This window comes from Rhinoraja longicauda, unplaced genomic scaffold (genome assembly GCF_053455715.1).
Source record: "Rhinoraja longicauda isolate Sanriku21f unplaced genomic scaffold, sRhiLon1.1 Scf000146, whole genome shotgun sequence".
Classification (NCBI taxonomy): domain Eukaryota; kingdom Metazoa; phylum Chordata; class Chondrichthyes; order Rajiformes; family Arhynchobatidae; genus Rhinoraja; species Rhinoraja longicauda.
This window is the reverse complement of record NW_027601364.1, coordinates 85,001-92,500: the sequence shown is the minus strand read 5'-3', so window position 1 is coordinate 92,500 and position 7,500 is coordinate 85,001.

The following is a 7,500-nucleotide window of genomic DNA, read 5'->3' as shown; positions in this document are numbered from 1 at the left end:
TCCCCGCCGAAGGCGGCGTACTTTAAAGTACTGCAGCTCGAGCGCACAAGGTGCGCGGGGAATTGTTAGCGGCGCCGTGGTTGTGCTGGCGGTGACCATGGCTGCCTGCTCCTTTGGTTCACGATGTCCCCGCCGAAGGCGGCGTACTTTAAAGTACTGCAGCTCGAGCGCACAAGGTGCGCGGGGAATTGTTAGCGGCGCCGTGCTTGTGCTGGCGGTGACCATGGCTGCCTGCTCCTTTGGTTCACGATGTCCCCGCCGAAGGCGGCGTACTTTAAAGTACTGCAGCTCGAGCGCACAAGGTGCGCGTGGAATTGTTAGCGGCGCCGTGGTTGTGCTGGCGGTGACCATGGCTGCCTGCTCCTTTGGTTCACGATGTCCCCGCCGAAGGCGGCGTACTTTAAAGTACTGCAGCTCGAGCGCACAAGGTGCGCGGGGAATTGTTAGCGGCGCCGTGCTTGTGCTGGCGGTGACCATGGCTGCCTGCTCCTTTGGTTCACGATGTCCCCGCCGAAGGCGGCGTACTTTAAAGTACTGCAGCTCGAGCGCACAAGGTGCGCGTGGAATTGTTAGCGGCGCCGTGGTTGTGCTGGCGGTGACCATGGCTGCCTGCTCCTTTGGTTCACGATGTCCCCGCCGAAGGCGGCGTACTTTAAAGTACTGCAGCTCGAGCGCACAAGGTGCGCGGGGAATTGTTAGCGGCGCCGTCGTTGTGCTGGCGGTGACCATGGCTGCCTGCTCCTTTGGTTCACGATGTCCCCGCCGAAGGCGGCGTACTTTAAAGTGCTGCAGCTCGAGCGCACCATGTGCGTGGGGAATTGTTAGCGGGGGCGTCGTTGTGCTGGGGGCTGACTGTCCCTAGTGGGTATAGGATAATGTTAATGTACGGGGATCGCTGGGCGGCACGGACTTGGAGGGCCGAAAAGGCCTGTTTCCGGCTGTATGTGTATGATATGATATGATATGATGCCTGCCTGCTCATTTGGTTCATGATGTCCACGCGGCAGGCGGAATATTTTAAAAGCACTGTTCTGTACGAAGTGCACAATGTCCGTTGGGGAAATGCAGCTGGGGGTCGGTCGACCGGCTGACGACGCCTGCCTGCCGATTTGGTTCACGATGTCCCCGCCGAAGGCGGCATACTTGAAAGTACCGCCGTTCGCGGCGCGCAATTTGCGGGGGGAGGAATTGTTAGTGCACGTCTGTGTGCTAGGTGACGATGCTTGCCGACTTGGTTCATGCCGTCCACGCCGAAGACGGCGCCGTTTAAAGTACTGCCGCTCGAGGTGCACAATTTGCGGGGGAATTGTTAATGGGCGTCGGCGTGCTGGGTGACGATGTGGAGATGTGGAACGCCGAGCCAGATCTATCTTATTTGTTTGCTTGGCCCACTGGACTTTGCGTGGGCTTTGCAACACTGTGTGCTAGGTTAAATCACGGCCAATAGAGTGAGTGTTTTTAATGATCCTGATCTGATAAGGGGACTAGAGGTAAAAGAGCCGTTAGGAGGCAGTGATCACAACACGATAAGTTTTACTCTGCAAATGGAAAGGTAGAAGGGAAAATCGGAAGTGTCTGTATTACAGTATAGCAAAGGGGATTACAGAGGCATGAGGCGGGAGCTGGCCAAAATTGACTGGAAGGAGGCCCTAGCAGGGAAGACGGTAGAACAGCAATGGCAGGTATTCCAGGGAATAATGCAGAGGTTGCAGGATCAATTTATTCCAAAGAGGTGGAAAGACTCTAAGGGGAGTAAGAGACACCTGTGGCTGACAAGGGAAGTCAGGGACAGCATAAAAATTAAGGAGAGGAGGTATAACATAGCAAAGAAGAGTGGGAAGACAGAGGATTGGGACTCTTTTAAAGAGCAACAAAAGTTAACTAAAGAGGCAATGCGGGGAGAAAAGATGAGGTGCGAGGGTAAACTAGCCAATAATATAAAGGAGGATAGCAAAAGTTTTTTTAGGTACGTGAAGAGGAAAAAAATAGTCAAGGCAAATGTGGGTCCCTTGAAGACAGAAACGGGGGAATTTATTATGGGGAACAAAGAAATGGCAGACGAGTTAAACCGTTACTTTGGGTCTGTCTTCACTGAGGAAGATACACACAATCTCCCAAATGTTCTAGGGGCCGGAGAACCTAGGGTGATGGAGGAACTGAAGGAAATCCACATTAGGCAGGAAATGGTTTTGGGTAGACTGATGGGACTGAAGGCTGATAAATCCCCAGGGCCTGATGGTCTGCATCCCAGGGTACCTAAGGAGGTGGCTCTAGAAATAGTGGAAGCATTGGAGATCATTTTTCAATGTTCTATATAGATTCAGGATCAGTTCCTGTGGATTGGAGGATAGCAAATGTTATCCCACTTTTTAAGAAGGGAGGGAGAGAGAAAACGGGTAATTATAGACCAGTTAGTCTGACATCAGTGGTGGGGAAGATGCTGGAGTCAATTAGAAAAGACGAAATTGCTGAGCATTTGGATAGCAGTAACAGGATCATTGCGAGTCAGCATGGATTTACGAAGGGGAAATCATGCTTGACAAATCTACTGGAATGTTTTGAGGATGTAACTAGGAAAATTGACAGGGGAGAGTCAGTGGACGTGGTGTACCTCGACTTTCAGAAAGCCTTCGACAAGCTCCCACATAGGAGATTAGTGGGCAAAATTAGGGCACGTGGTATTGGGGGTAGGGTACTGACATGGATAGAAAATTGGTTGACAGACGGAAAGCAAAGAGTGGGTATAAATGGGTCCCTCTCGGAATGGCAGGCAGTGACCAGTGGGGTACCGCAAGGTTCGGTGCTGGGACCCCAGCTATTTACGATATGCATTAATGACTTAGACGGAGGGATTAAAAGTACCATTAGCAAATTTGCAGATGATACTAAGCTGGAGGGTAGTGTGAATTGTGAGGAAGATGCAATAAGGCTGCAGGATGACTTGGACAGGTTGTGTGAGTGGGCGGATACATGGCAGATGCAGTTTAATGTAGATAAGTGCGAGGTTATTCACTTTGGAAGTAAGAGTAGAAAGGCAGATTATTGTCTGAATGGTGTCAAGTTAGGAGGAGGGGGAGTTCAACGAGATCTGGATGTCCTAGTGCATCAGTCAATGAAAGGAAGCATGCAGGTACAGCAGGCAGTGAAGAAAGCCAATGGAATGTTGGCCTTCGTAACCAGAGGAGTTGAGTATAGGAGCAAAGAGGTCCTTCTACAGTTGTAGCGGGCCCTGGTGAGACCGCACCTGGAGTACTGTGTGCAGTTTTGGTCTCCAAATTTGAGGAAGGATATTCTTGCTATGGAGGGCGTGCAGCGTAGGTTCACTAGGTTAATTCCCGGAATGGCGGGACGGTCGTATGTTGAAAGGCTGGAGCGATTGGGCTTGTATACACTGGTATTTAGAAGAATGAGGGGGGATCTTATTGAAACATATACGATAATTAGGGGATTGGACACATTAGAGGCAGGAAACATGTTCCCAATGTTGGGGGAGTCCAGAACAAGGGGCCACCGTTTAAGAATAAGGGGTAGGCCATTTAGAACGGAGATGAGGAAGAACCTTTTCAGTCAGAGAGTGGTGAAGGTGTGGAATTCTCTGCCTCAGAAGGCAGTGGAGGCCAGTTCGTTGGATGCTTTCAAGAGAGAGCTGGATAGAGCTCTTAAGGATAACGGAGTGAGGGGGTATGGGGAGAAGGCAGGAACGGGGTACTGATTGAGAGTGATCAGCCATGATCGCATTGAATGGCGGTGCTGGCTCGAAGGGCTGAATGGCCGACTCCTGCACCTATTGTCTATTGTCTATTGTCTATAATCAACCACTTTATTTTGCCCGTCTTTGTGACTCCTCTTTGACACGTCGATCACCGCTGAGGCTGTTTTACCTGTTTCCCCTATGTACCGTAAGGTACACTCCTTACATTGAACTGCATACACCCCATTATTTCGCTCACGGGTTATCCTCTGTGCTATCCAGTCTCTCCTGTCACCCTGTTCTATGTTTTTGTCTATTACCCAGTGGGAGCAGGCCCCATATTGACATTAATTTGTAACCCTACTGCTCCCCTCGTCTGCTGGTTTTATCACCATCTCATGTTTATCCCTCAGCTCTGCCGTGGTCTCCCTCTCTTTTTTTCTGGTGAGGTTCGGCCTATCCTTTGTCATGGGCATATCCCAGGCTGTTTTAGTAACGTTCTTTTAAAACGTGTCGTGTTTGTTTGGCTTTACCCACGTTCCAGCATTAGAGGCCAATTTTTGCAATGTTTCCTGGGTGGGATTTGCCGGTTTTACAAATGGTGTCACTATCTCACCCTGCTTCCTGATACCCTTATGGGGTCGGCTCTGTTCTTGCAGAACCCTCGGGTGGTGCAGAGTCTGGGCCTTGTTATCAATATCTTGCCCTGCTTCCCGATACCCTTGCGGGTTCGGCTCTGTTCTTGCAGATCCCTCAGGTGGTGCAGAGTCTGGGCGGCATCGTCACCCAGCACACCGACGCCCACTGAAAATTACCCACGCACAGTGCGCGCCTGGAGCGGCAGTAGTTCAAACTACCCCTACCCCTACCCCTACCCCTACCGCTACCCCTACCCCTACCCCTACCCCTAACCCTAACCCTAACCCTAACCCTAACCCTAACCCTAACCCTAACCCTAACCCTAACCCTAACCCTAACCCTAACCCTAACCCTAACCCTAACCCTAACCCTAACCCTAACCCTAACCCTGACCCTAATGCAGGCAGAGTTATTTATAAAGTGGCCCAGACTCTGCACCACCTGAGGGTTTTGTAACAGAACCAACCCCATAAGGGTTTCAGGAAGCAGGGCAAGATATTGATAACAAGGCGCAGACTCTGCACCACCTCAGGGTTCTGCAAGAACAGAGCCGACCCCATAAGGGCATCAGGAATCAGGGCAAGATATTGATAAAATGGCCCAGACTCTGCACCACCTGAGGGTTCTGCAAGAACAGAGCCGACCCCATAAGGGCATCAGGAAGCAGGGCAAGATATTGGTAACAAGGCCCACGGGGAAGGCGGCATACTTTGGGGTTATTTTGTAGTGAGTTTTGAAGGCATGTGCTAGTGTTACGCATACCGAGGGCGCGCAAAGTTCGGCGCGCCCGGGCCAAAACGCCTCTGCTGGCCGCGGCCGAGTCGGCCGACGGATTGCCACGGACTTGCTTGACGACCTGTCACTCTCCGTGCATCGGTTGCACGCCCGGTTCGTCCTTTCCATTTGTTTCATGATGTACACGCGGCAGGCGGAATATTTTAAAAGCACTGTTCTGTTCGAAGTGCACAATGGCCGTTGGGGCAATGCAACTGGGGGTCGGTCGACCGGCTGACGACGCCTGCCTGCCGATTTGGTTCACGATGTCCCCGCCGAAGGCGGCATACTTGAAAGTACTGCCGTTCGCGGCGCGCAATTTGCAGGGGGGAGGAATTGTTAGTGGACGTCTGTGTGCTGGGTGACGATGCTTGCCGACTTGGTTCATGCCGTCCACGCCGAAGACGGCGCCGTTTAAAGTACTGCCGCTCGAGGTGCACAATTTGCGGGGGAATTGTTATTGGGCGTCGGCGTGCTGGGTGACGATGTGGAGATGAGGAACGCCGAGCCAGATCTATCTTATTTGTTTGCTTGGGCCACTGGACTTTGCATGGGCTTTGCATCATTGTGTGCTACGTTAAATCACGGCCAATTGAGTGAGTATTTTTTATTCAACCACTCTATTTTGCCCGTCTTTGTGACTCCTCTATGACACGCCGATCACCGCTGACGTGTTAATCTGCGTGTTAGGTATCTCGGGGGTCAGTTGGACGGACAGATGTGTAAGGGTTTTGTTCGGAAGGATCGTTGAGTGTAAACGGTGAACGGGGGTTAAAGGCCCTGAGGTTTCAATCCTCTAAAGAATGTAAAAGGTCTGACGCGTTAGCTAGCAGCTAATGAGGTGAACCTAGCAGCTAATGAGGCTCTCTCTCTCTCACGGCCCCGGGACTCCCTCCCTCCCTCCTCCCTCTTGGAACCCTCCCTGCGTGGGGGGGGGGCACGAAGAAAAAGAGGGTATAAGAAGAATCCAGTGGAAGGAGTAGGGACTGGGGGCGAGGTCAGACAGCCTATCCGGCTAATAAAGCATCATGAGGTTAGGTATAAACTCTGATGACTGCATAAACTCGCCCCTAATGGGGGGGGGGGGGCACTCTCTCCCCCACCCCTCTCTCCCCAGTGCCACTCCCTCCGACCCCCCCCCCACTCTCTTCGTGTCGCTGGGCCCGCCCGGCACGGCCCCGAGGATCACTCCCCGCGCGGCAACGGGACACCGGGTCGCCGGGCCCGCAGGGTCGTCAGTCGGGCGGGGGGGGGGGGAGGGTGGCCATGCCAGCAGCAGGAGAGGTTTCCAACGAACCCGCGACCGCAGCAGGACCGCCCTCGGCAGACATTTGGACCCAGCGGGTCCGTTCGGGATGGTTGCCGGGCCCGCAGCAGAGGTTTCCTTCCACCCAACGGGGGGGGGGGGGGGGGGGGGGCGGGGCTGCCCATCTTCCCGCTCGAAGCAACGGCCTCACCCTAACGGCCTCACCCTAACAACCCTCACCCTGACCCTAAACCGCTCGGTTCATGACTTCTCTCCGTTTGGTTCATGAATTCGCCATTTAGTTCACGACTTCTCCTGTTGGTTCCTGACTTCTACCTCGTGGTTCGTGATTCCGGCGGGTAGGTGGGGTGCCCGGATACTCTCGGCGAAAGGTGTTCAAGTGGCAACGGCGGTCCCGTAGATAAGACGGGTTCGGATGCTCGAGCGTGTCGAGTAAGCGCCGGATCGGCGCCGGGCGCCCCCGGCCGGCTGGCTTGCCCCCCCCCACCCCCCCCCCCCCCCCCTGGCGGCAGAAACGTGTATCGCGCCAGTGCCGCCGCTGAGGTCGAGATTGGCCGCCTCGACCGTTCGAAGCGTCGCAATTCCGGCGGGACTTCCGAACGCTCGTACCGCCAAGTCAGCCGCGACATTCGAGAATTGCACTAAGTCCGAAAGCTGGCGTCGCTTCTTTTTTGCCCGCCGCAGGTTAACGATTTGACGGCGGAAGTCGAGGAGGTCCGATGTGCGGCCTTCAGCGGGGCCGCGGCGCGCCTTTCCCGCCAGGCCTATCGGCCCGTCTCCCGCCGGCCAGAAAATGGCATTTCTTGTCCGGGCGGTCCCGATCACGGTTAACGACTTACCACCGGAAGTCTCTATGACCCCGCAGTTTGCGGCCCCGCGGCGGGCGTCAGTGCGACACGACCGGACGGACGACCGGGCCGACTCCCGCCGACCTCAAAACGGTTTGTTTTGCGCGAAGATGGAGGTGGCGTGCCCGGAGATTTTCGGGAACACGATTTTCAGAGACACTTAGAAAAGATTGTGTGGTGAGGTGCAAAAATGTCAGGGAAGAAAAACCGAAGGGACACAAAAAGATCGGTAAAAGTAGCGCGACTCTGGGCGAGAGTCGGCGGACTCATTGACGGACATT